Source organism: Rana temporaria, chromosome 9, assembly GCF_905171775.1.
Source record: "Rana temporaria chromosome 9, aRanTem1.1, whole genome shotgun sequence".
In the NCBI taxonomy this organism is placed as follows: Eukaryota; Metazoa; Chordata; class Amphibia; order Anura; family Ranidae; genus Rana; species Rana temporaria.
Genome location: NC_053497.1, coordinates 5,954,164 through 5,976,631, shown reverse-complemented (window position 1 = coordinate 5,976,631; position 22,468 = coordinate 5,954,164).

Here is a 22,468-nt window from a genome sequence, read left to right as displayed (position 1 = left end):
GAACATTCTTCCCACTGATCACCAATGTAAGGGACATTCTTCTCACTGATCACCAATGTAAGGAACATTCTTCTCACTGATCACCAATGTAAGGGACATTCTTCCCACTGATCACCAATGTAAGGAACATTCTTCTCACTGATCACCAATGTAAGGGACATTCTTCCCACTGATCACCAATGTAAGGAACATTCTTCTCACTGATCACCAATGTAAGGGACATTCTTCTCACTGATCACCAATGTAAGGGACATTCTTTCCACTGATCACCAATGTAAGGGACATTCTTCTCACTGATCACCAATGTAAGGAACATTCTTCTCACTGATCACCAATGTAAGGAGCATTCTTCTCACTGATCACCAATGTAAGGGACATTCTTCTCACTGATCACCAATATAAGGGACATTCTTCCCACTGATCACCAATGTAAGGGACATTCTTCCCACTGATCACCAATGTAAGGGACATTCTTCTCACTGATCACCAATGTAAGGAACATTCTTCCCACTGATCACCAATGTAAGGGACATTCTTCTCACTGATCACCAATGTAAGGAACATTCTTCCCACTGATCACCAATGTAAGGGACATTCTTCCCACTGATCACCAATGTAAGGAACATTCTTCTCACTGATCACCAATGTAAGGGACATTCTTCTCACTGATCACCAATGTAAGGGACATTCTTCTCACTGATCACCAATGTAAGGAACATTCTTCTCACTGATCACCAATGTAAGGGACATTCTTCCCACAGATCACCAATGTAAGGGACATTCTTCCCACAGATCACCAATGTAAGGGACATTCTTCCCTCTGATCACCAATGTAAGGGACATTCTTCCCACTGATCACCAATGTAAGGGACATTCTTCCCACAGATCACCAATGTAAGGAGCATTCTTCTCACTGATCACCAATGTAAGGGACTTTCTTCCCACTGATCACCAATGTAAGGAACATTCTTCCCACTGATCACCAATGTAAGGGACATTCTTCTCACTGATCACCAATGTAAGGGACATTCTTCTCACTGATCACCAATGTAAGGAACATTCTTCTCACTGATCACCAATGTAAGGGACATTCTTCTCACTGATCACCAATGTAAGGAACATTCTTCCCACTGATCACCAATGTAAGGGACATTCTTCCCACTGATCACCAATGTAAGGGACATTCTTCCCACTGATCACCAATGTAAGGAACATTCTTCCCACTGATCACCAATGTAAGGAACATTCTTCTCACTGATCACCAATGTAAGGAACATTCTTCCCACTGATCACCAATGTAAGGGACATTCTTCTCACTGATCACCAATGTAAGGGACATTCTTCTCACTGATCACCAATGTAAGGGACATTCTTCCCACTGATCACCAATGTATCATGAGTTGTAGATTTAATCATTTCTTTCAGGGTTCCTCCAATCGGGAGGCAGCACCCAGCAGGAAAGGGTTAATAGAAGCTTCTACCGGTTCTCAGTATTGAACAGCCGGCGGTTTTGCATAATACAAAAGTGATTCAAGAGACGCCACCTGATCAGTTCTACGAGTATTCAAATGTGTGAATGTATTACCGCGACGCAACTTCACCTTCCACGTCTGATGGAAATAATCGCGATCATCTGATAATAATTTTGTGTTGAATTATTCACAGCGTGCGGAGTGATGTGTGCGGAATGTGCGCTCGCTGGTGTCTGTGCTTTATCTTGTACTGCGACGCACATCGGACGCACATCGAATGCGGGAGAAGCATTTTGGCAGAAAAAAAACACTTGACGCTTGTAAGCGCCTGTAAATCGCATTTAGACGCTTTTTTGTTTGGTGCGTCAAGCGCTGGGACGTTAATTAATTTTGTTCTCCTGGACGCGCTGGCTGTTGTTTTTTTTCTGCCATGTGTATATGGACGCATAGACTGGCATCCCACCTACCACCGCAAAGCCCCTGAAAAACCTGCAGTACACCAACCGCATTTGGCGGCAGTGATACCCGCTGTACAAGGCCTGTATTATAATATCTTCTGTGCTGCACTGTAACAGAGGCACTGTGAGCTAACATGCTGTGCCCACCATGTGCATGTGCTGTGCCCACCATGTGCATGTGCTGTGCCCACCATGTACAGTAATGTGCTGTGCCCACCATGTCATGTGCTTTTCCCACCATGTAATGTGCTTTGCCCACCATGTGCATGTGCTGTGCCCACCAAGTAATGTGGTGTGCAGTGCCCATCATGTAATGTGCTGTGCCCCCATGTAATGTGTGGTGCAGTACCCACCATGTAATGTGACGTGCCCACCATGTCATGTGGTGTGATGTAGCCACCATGTAATGTGCAGTGCCCCCTATGTCATGTGCTGTGCCCACCATGTGCATGTGGTGTGCCGTGTCCACCATGCAATGTGTTGTGCCCACCATGTTCTGTGCCCCTCACGTGCATGTGCAGTGCCCACTATGTAATGCGCTGTGCTTTGCCCACCATGTCATGTGCTGTACCCCCCATGTGCATGTGCTGCGCCCACCGTGTAATGTGAGTGCTTTGTCCACCATGTCATGAACTGTAGCCACCATGTCATGTACTGTGCCCACCATGTAATGTGCTGTGCCCCCCCCCCCCATGTAAACATTCTCTGCTGTGTCACCTATGTAATGTACTGTGCTATTATCCCCCTCACCCCCTTTCTCTCTTACCTCCTCTCTCTCACCCCCACTCTCTCTCCCTCCCCCCCTTTCTTTCAGCACCCTCTCTCTCTATTACCCCCACTCTCTCTCCCCCCCCCCCTTTCTTTCAGCACCCTCTCTCTCTATTACCCCCACTCTCTCTCCCTCCCCCCCTTTCTTTCAGCACCCTCTCTCTCTCTCTCCTCGCCCCTATCCCTCTTTTACCCCTTTTTCTCTCACCCCCTCTCTCTCTCCCCCTCTCCCACCCCTCAGTCTCTCTCACCCCCTTTTTTCAGCACCCTCTCTCTCTCCTCGCCCCTATCCCTCTTTTTTCCCTTTCTCTCTCACCCCCCCTCACCTCCTCTCTCTCACCCCCTCTCCCTCTCTTACCCCCCACTCTCTCTCACCCTCCCTCTCTCTCACCCCCCCCTCACCTCCTCTCTCTCTCACCCCCTCTCCCTCTCTTACCCCCCACTCTCTCTCACCTCTCTCCTTGCCCCTATCCCTCCTCGCCCCTATCCCTCTCTCACCCCCCTCTGTCTTTTTAGTATGTAGTTATGTTTTATATATTACTTTTGTATTTGGAAATATAAAATCCAAGGAAGGGTTGGGAGGAGGAAGAACGTATTCATGCCATTTAGGGATCAGCGGGGATTACCGCGGGTTACATAGGAAAGCCTTCTTGGTAAACATGGAAAACGGGATTTTCAGGTTTGCGGCGCATAGATACACCACAACACCTCGTTCTGGTGATTCGCTGCTCTGACTGCTAGAACTACAATGCCATTCACTATTACCAGGTGGCCATCACCAGTCCCTGTCACCAAACCATTCATTATGATGACAACAGTGCCATAGGGTTATATGTGTTTTAAATATTATGTTATTGGCAAAGACTTCCAAAAGCCTGGCACTGCTGGCTGGGCGCCGCCATCCTGCAAGTAGCCCGGCAGACTCAAGTGACACTTTCACTTTCACTTCTTTCCTGGCCCCAGGCATGTACTGGCCATTGGGACTACAGGGAGTTTCCCGGTGGGCCGATGGCTCAGTGGGCCGGTTTCAGTGACAGCCTGTCAAAGTAATGGCTGCGCGGCTCGCCCTCCACTTCATGCAGTGATGTGAGAAGGATGAGGCCTCGTACACACGACCGGATCTATCCGCTGGAATTGATCCGCGGATCAGTTCCAGCGGACAAATCCGGTCGTCTGTACGGCCTAGCGGATATTTATCAGCGGAGATTCCTCGGGCCGGACCATTTCAAGCGGATAGAAATTTCTTAGCATGCTAAGAAATCTATCCGCCTGAATCGGGACCAGCGGATTGATCCGGTGGTCTGTACAGACTCACCGGATCAATACGTCCGCTCCCCTCCCTCGCATGCGTCGTAATGATTCGACGCATGCGTGGACGTACTTACCTTCCAGCGTCGCGCACGTCGCCGCGTCATCATCGCGGCGACGGCGCGACACGTCACCGCGGATGAATTCCGCGCGGATTTAGATCCGATGGTGAGTACAAGCGTTTTTCAGGTGCTTTGGCGTTAAAAAAAAGCCGGTAAAGCGCCTGAAAGAAGCCTGGATCCAAACCCCGAGGAGGAATCTCCGCTGGAAACGGTCCGGCGGACCGTTTCCAACGGAGATCCCCTCGTGTGTACGGGGCCTGAGAAAAGTACAGAGGATAATAAGTGAAACAATAAAAGAGGTGAGTGAGGACTCCTTACGTTATGCTACTTATGTTTTTTTGCACAATTGCGTATAGTTTATATACTGTTTTTGTGCTTGTTTGCAAACTTAACCACTTGATCAACGGGCCTATTCTGGCACTTCTCTCCTTCATGTAAAAATCACAATTTTTTTGCTAGAGAATTAATCAGAACCCCCAAACATTATACATTTTTTTCAGCAGACACCCTAGGGAATAAAATGGCGGTCATTGCAACTTTTTTTCTTGCACAGTATTTGCGCAATCATTTTTCAAACGCCCTTTTTTAGGGAAAAAAACAGTTTCGTGAATTAAAAAATAACAAAACAGTAAAGTTAGCCCAATTTATTTGTATAATGTGAAAAACGATGTTACGCCGAATAAATAGATACCTAACTTGTCACGCTTTAAAATTGCGCACACTCATGGAATGGCGCCAAACTTCGGTACTTAAAAATCTCCAACGCTTTAATTTTTTTTACAGGTTACTATTATCGAGTTACAGAGGAGATCTATTGCACACGCTCTAACGCACGCGACGATACCTCACATGTGGGGTTTGAACGGCGTTTACATATGTGGGTAGGACTTGCATGCGTGTTCACTTCTGCACGCGAGATAACGGGGACAGGGGCGTTTAAAAAAAAAAAAAATGTATTTTATTTTTATTTTACTTCATTTTTTTATTTTTACACTTCGTTTTACATTTTTTTTTTTTTATCACTTTTATTCCTATTACAAGGAATGTAAACATCTCTTGTAATAGGAATGGTGTGTGACAGGTCCTCTTTATGGAGAGATGCGGGGGGGTCAATAAGACCTTCCCCTCCCCCCACATCTCTCCTCCAGGCTTACAAGCATGAAATCGGTAAAAACAAATTCACCGATCACATGCCGACAGCCGCGATTGCGGCTTTGTTTACTTCCGGGTACCGGGCGTGACGTCATAACGTCGCGCCCGGGCCTCCGACCGTCATATTGAGGGTCAATTAGACACCATAAGACACAACATCGGACTGCAGGCAATCATAGGAGGCATGAAAGGACCAAAGAGTCAAATTTGTAGAGAGGGTGTGGTTGGTTTTGGTGTGGTTCCCAAGATGTTTCGCCCTATAATGGGGCTTCCTCAGGGGGTGCTGTCCAGTACATATCAGAGCCTTCCAAGAGTGTATTGCAATAGATAATGGTTTGAGGGTCAATTAGACACCATAAGACACAACATCGGACTGCAGGCAATCATAGGAGGCATGAAAGGACCAAAGAGTCAAATTTGTAGAGAGGGTGTGGTTGGTTTTGGTGTGGTTCCCAACATGTTTCGCCCTATAATGGGGCTTCCTCAGGGGGTGCTGTCCAGTAAATATCAGAGCCTTCCAAGAGCGTATTGCAATAGATAATGGTTTGAGGGTCAATTAGACACCATAAGACAGAACATCCGACTGCGGGCAATCATAGGAGGCATGAAAGGACCAAAGAGTCTAATTTGTAGAGAGGGTGTGGTTGGTTTTGGTGTGGTTCCCAACATGTTTCGCCCTATAATGGGGCTTCCTCAGGGGGTGCTGTCCAGTAAATATCAGAGCCTTCCAAGAGCGTATTGCAATAGATAATGGTTTGAGGGTCAATTAGACACCATAAGACAGAACATCAGACTGCGGGCAATCATAGGAGGCATGAAAGGACCAAAGAGTCAAACTTGTAGAGAAGGTGACCACGAGGATGAAAAAAAATCTCATTGAGGACACTCGGCATAGAATCTGAGATTCCGTATTGGAGTGTGTGTCTCTCCTCGAGGGGTTCCACGTTACGGAAAGATATATTGAAGAGGGACCTTCGGGGGCTTCCTCAGGGGGATGCTGTTCAGTACATATCAGAGCCTTCCCAGAGTGTATTGCAATAGATAATGGTTTGAGGATCAATTAGACACCATAAGACACAACATCGGACTGCAGGCAATCATAGGAGACATGAAAGGACCAAAGAGTCTAATTTGTAGAGAGGGTGTGGTTGGTTTTGGTGTGGTCCCCAACATGTTTCGCCCTATAATGGGGCTTCCTCAGGGGGTGCTGTCCAGTAAATATCAGAGCCTTCCAAGTGTGTGTTGCAATAGATAATGGTTTGAGGGTCAATTAGACACCATAAGACAGAACATCAGACTGCGGGCAATCATAGGAGGCATGAAAGGACCAAAGAGTCTAATTTGTAGAGAGGGTGTGGTTGGTTTTGGTGTGGTTCCCAAGATGTTTCGCCCTGTAATGGGGCTTCCTCAGGGGGTGCTGTCCAGTACATATCAGAGCCTTCCAAGAGTGTGTTGCAATAGATAATGGTTTGAGGGTCAATTAGACACTGCGGACTGCGGGCAATCATAGGAGACATGAAAGGACCAAAGAGTCTAATTTGTAGAGAAGGTGACCACAAGGATGAAAAAACTCTCATTGGGGACACTCAGCATAGAAGCTGAGATTCCGTATGGAGTGTGTGTCTCTCCTCGAGGGGTTCCACGTGAGGGAAAGGTGTATTGAAGAGGGACCTTTGGGGTCCAAAGAGTCTAATTTGTAGAGAGGGTGTGGTTGGTTTTGGTGTGGTCCCCAACATGTTTCGCCCTATAATGGGGCTTCCTCAGGGGGAGCTGTCCAGTAAATATCAGAGCCTTCCCAGAGTGTATTGCAATAGATAATGGTTTGAGGATCAATTAGACACCGTAAGACACAACATCGGACTGCAGGCAATCATAGGAGACATGAAAGGACCAAAGAGTCTAATTTGTAGAGAGGGTGTGGTTGGTTTTGGTGTGGTCCCCAACATGTTTCGCCCTATAATGGGGCTTCCTCAGGGGGTGCTGTCCAGTAAATATCAGAGCCTTCCAAGTGTGTGTTGCAATAGATAATGGTTTGAGGGTCAATTAGACACCATAAGACAGAACATCAGACTGCGGGCAATCATAGGAGGCATGAAAGGACCAAAGAGTCTAATTTGTAGAGAGGGTGTGGTTGGTTTTGGTGTGGTTCCCAAGATGTTTCGCCCTGTAATGGGGCTTCCTCAGGGGGTGCTGTCCAGTACATATCAGAGCCTTCCAAGAGTGTGTTGCAATAGATAATGGTTTGAGGGTCAATTAGACACTGCGGACTGCGGGCAATCATAGGAGACATGAAAGGACCAAAGAGTCTAATTTGTAGAGAAGGTGACCACAAGGATGAAAAAACTCTCATTGGGGACACTCAGCATAGAAGCTGAGATTCCGTATGGAGTGTGTGTCTCTCCTCGAGGGGTTCCACGTGAGGGAAAGGTGTATTGAAGAGGGACCTTTGGGGGCTTCCTCAGGGGGATGCTGTCCAGTAAATATCAAAGCCTTCCCTGAGTGTATTGCAATAGATAATGGTTTGAGGGTCAATTAGACACCATAAGACAGAACATTGAACTGCAGGCAATCATAGGAGGCATGAAAGGACCAAAGAGTCTAATTTGTAGAGAGGGTGTGGTTGGTTTTGGTGTGGTTCCCAACATGTTTCGCCCTATAATGGGGCTTCCTCAGGGGGTGATGTCCAGTGAATATCAGAGCCTTCCAAGAGTGTGTTGCAATAGATAATGGTTTGAGGGTCAATTAGACACTGCGGACTGCGGGCAATCATAGGAGACATGAAAGGACCAAAGAGTCTAATTTGTAGAGAGGGTGTGGATGTTCCCAACATGTTTGGCCCTATAATAGGGCTTCCTCAGAGGGTGCTGTCCAGCAGGGATGGACTGGCCATTGGGACTACAGGGAGTTTCCCGGTGGGCCGATGGCTCAGTGGGCCAGCTTCAGTGACAGCGGACCGCCGCCCCCCCTCCGCTCCTCTGTCTCTCCCTTCCTGCAGTGCTCACCTACTCTCCCTGCCCACAGCGCTTACCTCCTCGCCCTCCCTGCAGCGCTCACCTGGGGGAAACAAAGAAGCAGGGGGAGGACCAGAGGAGCAGGGGGGATGACAGAGGAACATGGGGGAGGGGACAGACAGCTGACTCAACAGCTATGGCCTGGGAGTTTCTCACTTCTGCCTAATCTTGTCCCATAAGGTGGGGGCACCGAACTGATTCTTTGCCCCGGGTGAAATAATGTCTAGCTTCCCAACTGGTACTGCCTATAAGAGTACCGGTACCAGCCGTTCTACTCTAATAAAGTAGAACGGCTAGTGGCTAGTGAAGGGGGAGAGGGGGCTTGGGTGGCCGGGGGAGGGGTGCGGGAGTTGTCTGGCCACCATGGGAGAGACCTGTCAAAGTGGGCCAGTCTGGATGAAGTCCAGGGCCAAATTTGTGTCCCAGTCCAGCCCTGCTGTCCAGTAAGCGTAACGAAAGAGAAAGTTGAGGAGAAAATTGGCGGACATGGGAAACTGATAAGGGAGCAGGACTTTTGAGAAAGAAAAGGAGGACATGAGATCTGAAGGACAGTTGAGGAGGAAGTGGAGGGCATGGAAACTAAAAAGGACGCTTGAGGAGCAAATGTGGGTTAAGGAAAATATTGAGAGACCTCTCAAGGAAAAATAGGAGAGGATGTCTTGAGAAATAGGGAGGATGGGGAGTAACAGCTGAGGAGTGAATAGGAGATGGGGGAACAGTTAAGAAGAAAGATCAGGGGGCAGGGGAACAGATGAGGGATGGTTGGGGAGTGGACAAGGGCACCGAAGAGTAAGGATAAGTGTCTCTTCCTGGGTTTGGTTTGCAAACAGTTTTGAGACTTGGGGTCCAATTATTCATCTCTGGCCATATGTAGAGCAAGCTGTAGATCAGGGGTCTCAAACTAGTGGCGGAGTGCCACTAGTTTGAGACCCCTGATCTACAGCTGGAGTAGCTGTTGTGAAACTACAAGTCCCATCATGCCTCTGCCCGAGGGAGTCAGGCTTGTAACTGTCAGCCTTGCAATGCCTCATGGGACTCGTAGTTTCGCGATAGCTGAAGGGCCACCAGTTTGAGATCCCGCTGCTGTAGAGGGACAATTGAGATAAGCCTTGCGGGAACTAAAGAGGGACAGTAATAAAAAAAATGGTGGAAAAGAAGGGAAAGTGGAGGTGGGAATGGTGGACAGGGAAATGTAGGAGGTGGAGAGGGACAGGGGGGTAGATTCAGGTAGCAATTACGCCTGCGTATCCATAGATACGCAGCGTAATTGCTAAGTAGCGCCGGCGTATCGACTTTCTGTATTCAGGAAGCTCGATACGCCGCCTGTAGCCTAAGATACCACTGGCATAAGGCTCTTATGCCGTCGTATATTAGGCTGCATTCTGACGCTGGCCGCTAGGTGGCGTTCCCGTAGTGGTCAGCGTAGAGTATGCAAATTGCATACTCACGCCGATTCACAAACGTACGCGTGCCCGGCGTTCGGGTTTTACGTCGTTTGCGTACGGCGCTTCCGTCGTAAGGCTGCTCCAGCTATTAGGAGGCGCAGCCAATGCTAATTATGGACGTCGTTCCCGCTTCGCGTTTTTCGAAATTTGCGTCGTTTGCGTAAGTGGATCGTGAATGGCGCTGGACGCCATTTACGTTCCCGTCTAAGCAAATGACGTCCTTGCGACCTCATTTACCGCAATGCACGTCGGGAAAGTTTCCCGACGGAGCATGCGCACTACGTTCGGCGCGGGAACGCGCCTAATTTAAATGATCCACGCCCCCTACGGGATCATTTAAATTACGCGCGCTTACGCCGGCCACTTTTACGAAACGCCGCTGCAAATTACGGAGCAAATGCTTCGTGAATGAAGCGTAGCTCAAGTAATTTACGGAGGCGTAGCGTAAAAACGGTACGCTGCGCCGCCGTAGTAGTGCGCTCCCCTACTTGAATCTACCCCAGGGGTGTTAAAGAGGGACAGTTGAGGATGACAATAGGAGAACTTAATTCAGAAATTCCGAATTCTGAATTATCGAATTTCCCAAATTTCCGAAAAAAGCAAAAAAAGAATAAAACTAAGAAAACACATTTTTCGAATTTTCTGAATTTCCGAAAAAAGCAAAAAAAAAAAAACGAATGAAATGAAAACGAAAACAAACTAATTTTTCGGCAGTGCACATGTCTATATATAGACAAGGAGGACACAGGAACTGAGGAGGATAGCTGAGGAGTGACAGTTGAGAAGGGGAGCCGGAGAACTAGGGAAGGACAACTGAGGAAGAGTACGGGATAACAGAAGGGTGACAGTTGAAGAAAGGTGTTGGGGAACTGAAAGACAGTTGAGCAGGGGATAGGGCAATTAAATAGGGACATCTGAGGAAGGGGACAGGTGAGGGAGGAGCCAGAGGAACCGAAAAGGGACAAGTGAGGATAGGACCAGGAGAACTGAAGGACAGTTGAGAAGGGGGACAGGAGAACTAACGGGGGACAATTGAATAGGAGGACAGAATTGAGGAGCTACAATAGGAGGGCACAGGAACTGAGGAGTGACAGTTGAGAAGAGGAGCCAGGGAACTGGAGGACAGTTATGGAGGAAGATAGAATTGAGGAGGCGCAGGGGAGGACACAGGAACTGAGGATAGCTGAGGTGTGACAGTTGAGAGGAGGAGCCAGGGAACTGGAGAATGACAGTTGAGGATGAGAATAGAATTAAGAAGGTTCAATAAGAGGACACAGGAACTGAGGATAGCTGAGGAGTGACAGTTGAGATGAGGAGCCAGGAAGTAGAGATTGGCAGTTGAGAAGGGAAGCAGGGAGAATTCAGGAGTGACAGTTGAGAAGAGGAGCCAGGGAACTGGAGAATGACAGTTGAGGATGAGAATAGAATTAAGAAGGTTCAATATGAGGACACAGGAACTGAGGATAGCTGAGGAGTGACAGTTGAGTCGAGGAGTCAGGAAGTCGAGACTGGCAGTTTAGAAGGGAGGCAGGAGAATTCAGAAGTGACAGTTGAGAAGAGAAGCCCTGGAAATGGAGAATAACAGTTGAAGAGGGAGACAGGAGAATTCCGATGGAATGAAAATCCGATAGAATGAAGATCCGATAGAATGAAAGAACAATAGAATGAAAATCCGATAGAATGAATATCCGATAGAATGAAGATCCGATGGAATGAAGATCCGATAGAATGAAGATCTGATAGAATGAAGATCCAATAGAATGAAGATCCGATAGAATGAAGATCCGATAGAATGAAGATCCGATAGAATGAAGATCCGATAGAATGAAGATCCGATGGAATGAAGATCTGATAGAATGAAGATCCGATAGAATGAAAATCTGATAGAATAAAGATCCGATAGAATGAAGATCCGATAGAATGAAAGAACAATAGAATGAAAATCCGATAGAATGAATATCCGATAGAATGAAAATCCAATAGAATGAAGATCTGATAGAATGAATATCCGATAGAATGAAGATCCGATGGAATGAAGATCCGATAGAATGAAGATCTGATAGAATGAAGATCCAATAGAATGAAGATCCGATAGAATGAAGATCCGATAGAATGAAGATCCGATAGAATGAAGATCCGATGGAATGAAGATCTGATAGAATGAAGATCCGATAGAATGAAAATCTGATAGAATAAAGATCCGATAGAATGAAGATCCGGTAGAATGAAAATCCGATGGAATGAAGATCCGATAGAATGAAAATCCGATGGAATGAAAGAACAATAGAATGAAAATCAGATGGAATGAAAATCCGATAGAATGAAAATCCGATAGAATGAAGATCCGATAGAATGAAGATCCGATAGAATGAAAGAACGATAGAATGAAGATCCGATAGAATGAAAATCCGATAGAATGAAAATCCGATAGAATGAAGATCCGATAGAATGAAGATCCGATAGAATGAAAGAACGATAGAATGAAGATCCGATAGAATGAAAATCCGATAGAATGAAGATCCGATAGAATGAAGATCCGATGGAATGAAAATCCGATAGAATGAAGATCCGATAGAATGAAAATCCGATGGAATGAAGATCTGATAGAATGAAGATCCGATAGAATGAAAATCTGATAGAATAAAGATCCGATAGAATGAAGATCCGGTAGAATGAAAATCCGATGGAATGAAGATCCGATAGAATGAAAATCCGATGGAATGAAAGAACAATAGAATGAAAATCAGATGGAATGAAAATCCGATAGAATGAAAATCCGATAGAATGAAGATCCGATAGAATGAAGATCCGATAGAATGAAAGAACGATAGAGATGAAGATCCGATAGAATGAAAATCCGATAGAATGAAAATCCGATAGAATGAAGATCCGATAGAATGAAGATCTGATAGAATGAAGATCCGATGGAATGAAAATCCGATAGAATGAATATCCGATAGAATGAAGATCCGATAGAATGAAGATCCGATAGAATGAAGATCCGATAGAATGAAGATCCGATAGAATGAAGATCCGATAGAATGAAGATCCGATAGAATGAAGATCCGATAGAATGAAGATCTGATAGAATGAAGATCCGATAGAATGAAAATCTGATAGAATAAAGATCCGATAGAATGAAGATCCGGTAGAATGAAAATCCGATGGAATGAAGATCCGATAGAATGAAAATCCGATGGAATGAAAGAACAATAGAATGAAAATCAGATGGAATGAAGATCCGATAGAATGAAGATCCGATAGAATGAAGATCTGATAGAATGAAGATCCGATAGAATGAAGATCCGATAGAATGAAGATCCGATAGAATGAAGATCCGATAGAATGAAGATCCGATGGAATGAAGATCTGATAGAATGAAGATCCGATAGAATGAAAATCTGATAGAATAAAGATCCGATAGAATGAAGATCCGGTAGAATGAAAATCCGATGGAATGAAGATCCGATAGAATGAAAATCCGATGGAATGAAAGAACAATAGAATGAAAATCAGATGGAATGAAAATCCGATAGAATGAAAATCCGATAGAATGAAGATCCGATAGAATGAAGATCCGATAGAATGAAAGAACGATAGAATGAAGATCCGATAGAATGAAAATCCGATAGAATGAAAATCCGATAGAATGAAGATCCGATAGAATGAAGATCCGATAGAATGAAAGAACGATAGAATGAAGATCCGATAGAATGAAAATCCGATAGAATGAAGATCCGATAGAATGAAGATCCGATGGAATGAAAATCCGATAGAATGAAGATCCGATAGAATGAAAATCCGATGGAATGAAGATCTGATAGAATGAAGATCCGATAGAATGAAAATCTGATAGAATAAAGATCCGATAGAATGAAGATCCGGTAGAATGAAAATCCGATGGAATGAAGATCCGATAGAATGAAAATCCGATGGAATGAAAGAACAATAGAATGAAAATCAGATGGAATGAAAATCCGATAGAATGAAAATCCGATAGAATGAAGATCCGATAGAATGAAGATCCGATAGAATGAAAGAACGATAGAGATGAAGATCCGATAGAATGAAAATCCGATAGAATGAAAATCCGATAGAATGAAGATCCGATAGAATGAAGATCCGATAGAATGAAAGAACGATAGAATGAAGATCCGATAGAATGAAAATCCGATAGAATGAAGATCCGATAGAATGAAGATCCGATGGAATGAGAATCCGATAGAATGAAGATCCGATAGAATGAAAATCCGATAGAATGAAGATCCGATGGAATGAGAATCCGATAGAATGAAGATCCGATAGAATGAAAATCCGATAGAATGAAGATCCGATGGAATGAAAATCCGATAGAATGAAGATCCGATAGAATGAAAATCCGATAGAATGAAGATCCGATAGAATGAAGATCCGATAGAATGAAGATCCGATGGAATGAAGATCTGATAGAATGAAGATCCGATAGAATGAAAATCTGATAGAATAAAGATCCGATAGAATGAAGATCCGGTAGAATGAAAATCCGATGGAATGAAGATCCGATAGAATGAAAATCCGATGGAATGAAAGAACAATAGAATGAAAATCAGATGGAATGAAAATCCGATAGAATGAAAATCCGATAGAATGAAGATCCGATAGAATGAAGATCCGATAGAATGAAAGAACGATAGAATGAAGATCCGATAGAATGAAAATCCGATAGAATGAAGATCCGATAGAATGAAGATCCGATGGAATGAAAATCCGATAGAATGAAGATCCGATAGAATGAAAATCCGATAGAATGAGAATCCGATAGAATGAAGATCCGATAGAATGAAAATCCGATAGAATGAAGATCCGATGGAATGAAAATCCGATAGAATGAAGATCCGATAGAATGAAAATCCGATAGAATGAAGATCCGATAGAATGAAAATCCGATAGAATGAGAATCCGATAGAATGAAGATCCGATAGAATGAAAATCCGATAGAATGAAGATCCGATAGAATGAAGATCCGATAGAATGAAAGAACGATAGAATGAAGATCCGATAGAATGAAAATCCGATGGAATGAAAATCCGATAGAATGAAAATCCGATAGAATGAAAATCCGATGGAATGAAGATCCGATAGAATGAAAATCCGATAGAATGAAAATCCGATGGAATGAAAATCCGATGGAATGAAGATCCGATAGAATGAAGATCCGATAGAATGAAAAAAAGATAGAATGAAGATCCGATGGAATGAAAATCCGATAGAATGAAAATCCGATGGAATGAAAGAACGATAGAATGAAAGAACGATAGAATGAAGATCCGATAGAATGAAGATCCGATAGAATGAAAGAACGATAGAATGAAGATCCGATGGAATGAAAATCCGATAGAATGAAAATCCGATGGAATGAAAGAACGATAGAATGAAAGAACGATAGAATGAAGATCCGATAGAATGAAAGAACGATAGAATGAAGATCCGATAGAATGAAAGAACGATGGAATGAAGATCCGATGGAATGAAAATCCGATGGAATGAAAGAACGAAAAATTATTCCACCTGAGTTTAACAAATCGGTTACATTCAGATAATTTAGTTTTTCGGATTTTCTATTATAATTAAATTATTAACTATTATTATAGTTTTTATTATTATTATTATTATTATTTATTATTATTAACGGAAAAAAAACAAAATGAAAACAAAAATAAAAATAAACACATTTTTTTTGGTAGTGCACATGTCTACCAGGAGTGACAGCTGATAATAGGAGCCAGGGAACTAGGGAGGGACAGTTAGAGGGGGATAGGATATTAGGGAGGGACAGTTGAGAAGGGAGACAGGAGAATTCATGAATGACAGTCGATAAGGGGAGCCAGGGAATTAGGGAGGGACAGTTAAGAAGGAAGACAGGAGAATTCAGGAGGGACAGTTGAGAAGGGAGACAGGAGAATTCAGGAGGGACAGTTGAGAAGGGGTGTCAGGATATTAGGAAGGGACAGTTGAGGAAGGAGACAGGAGAATTCAGGAGTGACAGTTGAGAAGGGGACAGGAGAATTCAGTAGTGACAGTTGAGAAGGGGTGTCAGGATATTAGGAAGGGACAGTTGAGAAGGGAGACAGGAGAATTCAGGTATGACAGTTGATAAGGGGAGCCAGGGAATTAGGGAGGAACAGTTGATAAGGGGAGCCAGGAAATCATGGAGGGACAGTTGAGGAAGGAGACAGAAGAATTCAGGAATGGCAGTTGAGAAGGGAGACAGGAGAATTTAGGAGTGACAGTTGATAAGGGGAGCCAGGGAATTGGGGGGGGGGGGCAGTTGAGGAGAGATACAAGAAAATTCAGGAGAGACAGTTGATAAGAGGAGTCGGGGAACTGAAGGACAGTTGTGAGGGGAGAATAACAGTTGAGTGTCTATAAAACAGCTGATAAGTGGAGTCTGGGAATTATGGAGGGACAGTTGATAAAGGAAGCCAGAGAATTCAGGAGCGACAGTTGATAAGGGGAGTTGGGAAATTAGGGAGTGACAATTGAGAAGGGCAGTCTGGGAGCTAATGAAGTTTAAACTCGAGAGGGAACTGAAGAATGACAATTGAGAGTGAAGAATGACAGTTGTGTGTCTATAGAACAGTTAATAAGGGGAGTCGGGGAATCAAACAGTGACAGTTAAGAAGGGAGTGGAGAAGGACAGTTGTGTGTCTATAGAAGAGCTGAAGTCAGCAGTAAAAGAGTGAAGTATCGGGTGAGCTCTAGGACCCGGCGGAGGTATCGGGTGAGCTCTAGGACCCGGCAGAGGTATCGGGTGAGCTCTAGGACCCAGCGGAGGACGGGTGTATCGGGTGATCTCTAGGACCCGGCGGAGGGCGGGTGTATAGGGTGAGCTCTAGGACCCGGCGGAGGTATCGGGTGAGCTCTAGGACCCAGCGGAGGGTGGGTGTATCGGGTGATCTCTAGGACCCGGCGGAGGTATCGGGTGAGCTCTAGGACCCAGCGGAGGATGGGTGTATCGGGTGATCTCTAGGACCCGGCGGAGGGCGGGTGTATAGGGTGAGCTCTAGGACCCGGCGGAGGTATCGGGTGAGCTCTAGGACCCAGCGGAGGGTGGGTGTATCGGGTGATCTCTAGGACCCGGCGGAGGTATCGGGTGAGCTCTAGGACCCAGCGGAGGACGGGTGTATCGGGTGATCTCTAGGACCCGGCGGAGGGCGGGTGTATAGGGTGAGCTCTAGGACCCGGCGGAGGTATTGGGTGAGCTCTAGGACCCGGTGGTGGGCGGGTGTATCGGGTGAGCTCTAGGACCCGGCGGAGGTATTGGGTGAGCTCTAGGACCCGGCGGAGGTATTGGGTGAGCTCTAGGACCCGGCGGAGGGCGGGTGTATCGGGTGAGCTCTAGGACCCGGCAGAGGTATCCAGAGGCGTATCTAGTAAAAATGGCGCCTATGGCAAGCACTGAAACTGCGCCCCTTGTCAAAACATTTGAAACCCGTCTCTTAGATAAACTAAAGGGGGTGTCGTTAGAGTCTGAGATGAAAGAGGGAGAAAGAAAGAAGCATGGCAGGACAGCGGGCCCAGATCCTACACCACAATAGAAATATGTGTATTCCAGAAAGTTTAAAGAGGAAGTAAACCCGGATGGCGGCCATATTTCTTGTCACGTGACTGCAGTCAGCTGACACCTGTGAGGGCGGGGCCTTCTGTACCACAGACACTGATTGGCTAGGACACGGTGCAGCCCCTGCTATCTCTGTAGCTGGCTGTTACATCCTTCTCAGCATTCTGTGTGGGCGGCACCGGGCGAGCCAGAGCGGTTCATCTTTTTTTAAGGGGGGGGGGATATCACAACTCAGTCCATCCCTGCCTAGGACAATAACGTTTTTTCAGGAAACTACCCAGGACAGCCATAGCCTGGGAATGTCCCAGCAAAATTGTGACTGTTGGCAATATTCCCTGGTAAGTGCCTTGCTGCCCAGCCACTCACGAGCGCCCCCTTCAGATGGCGCCCATGGCACTTTCCATATCTGCCATACCCTAGATACGCCACTGGAGGTATCGGGTGAGCTCTAGGACCCGGCGGGTGTATCGGGTGAGCTCTAGGACCCGGCGGGTGTATCGGGTGAGTTCTAGGACCCGGTGGAGGTCGGGAGTATCGGGCGATCTCTAAGACCCGGGGGAGGGCGGAGGTATCTGGCGATCTTTAGGACCCAGCGGAGGTCGGGAGTATCGGACGAGCTCTAGGACCCAGCGGAGGACGGTAGTATCGGGCGAGCTTTAGGACCCAGCGGAGGGCGGGAGTATCAGGTGCTCTCTAGGACCCAGCGGAGGGCTGGTGTAACCGGTGCGCTCTAGGACCCAGTGGAGGGCGGAGGTATCAGGTGCTCTCTAGGACCCAGTGGAGGGCGGGTGTATCAGGTGATCTCTAGGACCCGGCGGAGGACAGTAGTATCAGGTGCTCTCTAGGACCCAGCGGAGGGCGGGTGTAACCGGTGCTCTCTAGGACCCAGCGGAGGACGGTAGTATCAGGTGCTCTCTAGGACCCAGCGGAGGTCGGGTGTATCTGGCGATCTCTAGGACCCAGTGGAGGACGGTAGTATCAGGTGTGCTCTAGGACCCGGGGGAGGGCGGTAGTATCGGGCGGTCTCTAGGACCCAGCGGAGGACGGGTGTATCTGGCGGTCTCTAGGACCCAGCGGAGGACGGTAGTATCTGGCGCTCTCTAGGACCCAGCGGAGGACGGGTGTAACCGGTGCGCTCTAGGACCCAGCGGAGGACAGTAGTATCTGGCGCTCTCTAGGACCCAGCAGAGGGCGGGTGTAACCGGTGCTCTCTAGGACCCAGCGGAGGACGGTAGTATCAGGTGCTCTCTAGGACCCAGCGGAGGGCGGTAGTATCAGGTGCTCTCTAGGACCCAGCGGAGGACGGTAGTATCAGGTGCTCTCTAGGACCCGGCGGAGGACGGTAGTATCAGGTGCTCTCTAGGACCCAGTGGAGGGCTGGTGTAACCGGTGCTCTCTAGGACCCAGCGGAGGACGGTAGTATCTGGTGATCTCTAGGACCCAGCGGAGGACGGTAGTATCAGGTGATCTCTAGGACCCAGCGGAGGACGGTAGTATCAGGTGCTCTCTAGGACCCAGTGGAGGGCGGTAGTATCAGGTGCTCTCTAGGACCCAGCGGAGGGCGGGAGTATCAGGTGCTCTCTAGGACCCAGCGGAGGGCTGGTGTAACCGGTGCGCTCTAGGACCCAGCGGAGGGCGGGAGTATCGGGCGCTCTCTCGGACCCGGGGGAGGGCGGGAGTATCTGGCGATCTCTAGGACCCGGGGGAGGACGGTAGTATCGGGCGAGCTTTAGGACCCGGCGGAGGGCGGGTGTAACCGGTGCTCTCTAGGACCCAGCGGAGGACGGTAGTATCAGGCGCTCTCTAGGACCCGGCGGAGGGCAGGAGTATCGGTTGCTCTCTAGGACCCGGCGGAGGGCGGTAGTATCAGGTGCTCTCTAGGACCCAGCGGAGGACGGTAGTATCAGGTGCTCTCTAGGACCCAGCGGAGGGCGGGTGTATCTGGCGATCTCTAGGACCCAGCGGAGGTCGGAGGTATCAGGTGCGCTCTAGGACCCAGCGGAGGACGGTAATATCGGGCGCTCTCTAGGACCCAGCGGAGGGCGGGTGTAACCGGTGCGCTCTAGGACCCGGGGGAGGGCGGGAGTATCGGATGAGCTTTAGGACCCAGCGGAGGGCGGGAGTATCGGGCGATCTCTAGGACCCGGCGGAGGGCGGGTGTATCGGGTGAGCTCTAGGACCCGGCGGAGGTATTGGGTGAGCTCTAGGACCCGGCGGAGGTATTGGGTGAGCTCTAGGACCCGGCGGAGGACGGGTGTATCGGGTGAGCTCTAGGACCCGGCGGAGGGCGGGTGTATCGGGTGAGCTCTAGGACCCGGGGGAGGGCGGGAGTATCGGGTGCTCTCTAGGACCCGGCGGAGGACGGGAGTATCGGGTGCTCTCTAGGACCCAGCGGAGGGCGGGAGTATCAGGTGCTCTCTAGGACCCGGCGGAGGGCGGGTGTAACCGATGCTCTCTAGGACCCAGTGGAGGGCGGGTGTAACCGGTGCGCTCTAGGACCCAGTGGAGGGCGGGTGTAACCGGTGCGCTCTAGGACCCAGCAGAGGGCGGGTTTATCTGGCGATCTCTAGGACCCAGTGGAGGGCGGGTGTAACCGGTGCGCTCTAGGACCCAGTGGAGGGCGGGTGTAACCGGTGCGCTCTAGGACCCAGCGGAGGACGGTAGTATCGGGCGGTCTCTAGGACCCAGCGGAGGACAGTAGTATCGGGCGGTCTCTAGGACCCGGCGGAGGGCGGTAGTATCGGGTGCTCTCTAGGACCCGGCGGAGGGCGGTAGTATCGGGTGCTCTCTAGGACCCGGCGGAGGGCGGGTGTAACCGGTGCTCTCTAGGACCCGGTGGAGGACGGTAGTATCAGGCGCTCTCTAGGACCCGGCGGAGGACAGTAGTATCGGGCAGTCTCTAGGACCCAGCGGAGGGCGGGTGTAACCGGTGCGCTCTAGGACCCAGCGGAGGGCGGGTGTATCTGGTGCTCTCTAGGACCCAGTGGAGGGCGGGTGTAACCGGTGCGCTCTAGGACCCAGTGGAGGGCGGGTGTAACCGGTGCGCTCTAGGACCCAGCGGAGGGCGGTAGTATCGGGCGGTCTCTAGGACCCAGCGGAGGGCGGGTGTATCGGGTGCGCTCTAGGACCCAGCAGGGGGCGGGTGTAACCGGTGCTCTCTAGGACCCAGCGGAGGACGGTAGTATCTGGCGATCTCTAGGACCCAGCGGAGGACGGGTGTAACCGGTGCGCTCTAGGACCCAGTGGAGGGCGGGTGTAACCGGTGCTCTCTAGGACCCAGCGGAGGACGGTAGTATCGGGCGGTCTCTAGGACCCAGCGGAGGACAGTAGTATCGGGCGGTCTCTAGGACCCGGCGGAGGGCGGTAGTATCGGGTGCTCTCTAGGACCCGGCGGAGGGCGGTAGTATCGGGTGCTCTCTAGGACCCGGCGGAGGGCGGGTGTAACCGGTGCTCTCTAGGACCCGGTGGAGGACGGTAGTATCAGGCGCTCTCTAGGACCCGGCGGAGGACAGTAGTATCGGGCAGTCTCTAGGACCCAGCGGAGGGCGGGTGTAACCGGTGCGCTCTAGGACCCAGCAGAGGGCGGGTTTATCTGGCGATCTCTAGGACCCAGTGGAGGGCGGGTGTAACCGGTGCGCTCTAGGACCCAGCGGAGGGCGGGTGTAACCGGTGCGCTCTAGGACCCAGCGGAGGACGGTAGTATCGGGCGGTCTCTAGGACCCAGCGGAGGACGGGTGTAACCGGTGCGCTCTAGGACCCAGCAGGGGGCGGGTGTAACCGGTGCTCTCTAGGACCCAGCGGAGGACGGTAGTATCTGGCGATCTCTAGGACCCAGCGGAGGACGGGTGTAACCGGTGCGCTCTAGGACCCAGTGGAGGGCGGGTGTAACCGGTGCTCTCTAGGACCCAGCGGAGGACGGTAGTATCGGGCGGTCTCTAGGACCCAGCGGAGGACAGTAGTATCGGGCGGTCTCTAGGACCCAGTGGAGGGCGGTAGTATCGGGCGGTCTCTAGGACCCAGCGGAGGGCGGGTGTATCTGGCGGTCTCTAGGACCCAGCGGAGGACGGTAGTATCGGGCGGTCTCTAGGACCCAGCGGAGGGCGGGTGTAACCGGTGCGCTCTAGGACCCAGCGGAGGGTGGCACACACCTGCTCTCTAGGACCCAGCGGAGGGCGGTAGTATCTGGCGCTCTCTAGGACCCAGCGGAGGGCGGGTGTAACCGGTGCGCTCTAGGACCCAGCGGAGGGCTGGTGTATCTGGCGATCTCTAGGATCCAGCAGAGGACAGTAGTATCGGGCGCTCTCTAGGACCCAGCGGAGGGCGGGAGTATCAGGTGCTCTCTAGGACCCAGCGGAGGGCGGGTGTACCCGGTGCTCTCTAGGACCCGGCGGAGGGCGGTAGTATCAGGTGCTCTCTAGGACCCAGCGGAGGGCGGGTGTAACCGGTGCGCTCTAGGACCCAGCGGAGGTCGGGCGTATCTGGCGAGCTCTAGGACCCGGCGGAGGGCGGGTGTAACCGGTGCGCTCTAGGACCCAGCGGAGGACGGTAGTATCGGGCGCTCTCTAGGACCCGGCGGAGGGCGGTAGTATCAGGCGGTCTCTAGGACCCGGCGGAGGACGGTAGTATCTGGCGATCTCTAGGACCCAGCGGAGGACGGTAGTATCTGGCGCTCTCTAGGACCCAGTGGAGGGCGGGTGTACCCGGCGCTCTCTAGGACCCGGCGGAGGGCGGGAGTATCAGGCGGTCTCTAGGACCCGGCGGAGGACGGTAGTATCAGGCGCTCTCTAGGACCCGGCGGAGGACAGTAGTATCGGCGGTCTCTAGGACCCAGCGGAGGGCGGCACACACCTGCTCTCACACATCAGCGGAGGGCGGGAGTATCTGGCGGTCTCTAGGACCCAGCAGGGGGCGGGTGTAACCGGTGCTCTCTAGGACCCAGCGGAGGGCGGGTGTATCTGGCGGTCTCTAGGACCCAGCGGAGGACAGTAGTATCGGGCGGTCTCTAGGACCCGGCGGAGGGCGGGTGTAACCGATGCTCTCTAGGACCCAGTGGAGGGCGGGTGTAACCGGTGCGCTCTAGGACCCAGTGGAGGGCGGGTGTAACCGGTGCGCTCTAGGACCCAGCAGAGGGCGGGTTTATCTGGCGATCTCTAGGACCCAGTGGAGGGCGGGTGTAACCGGTGCGCTCTAGG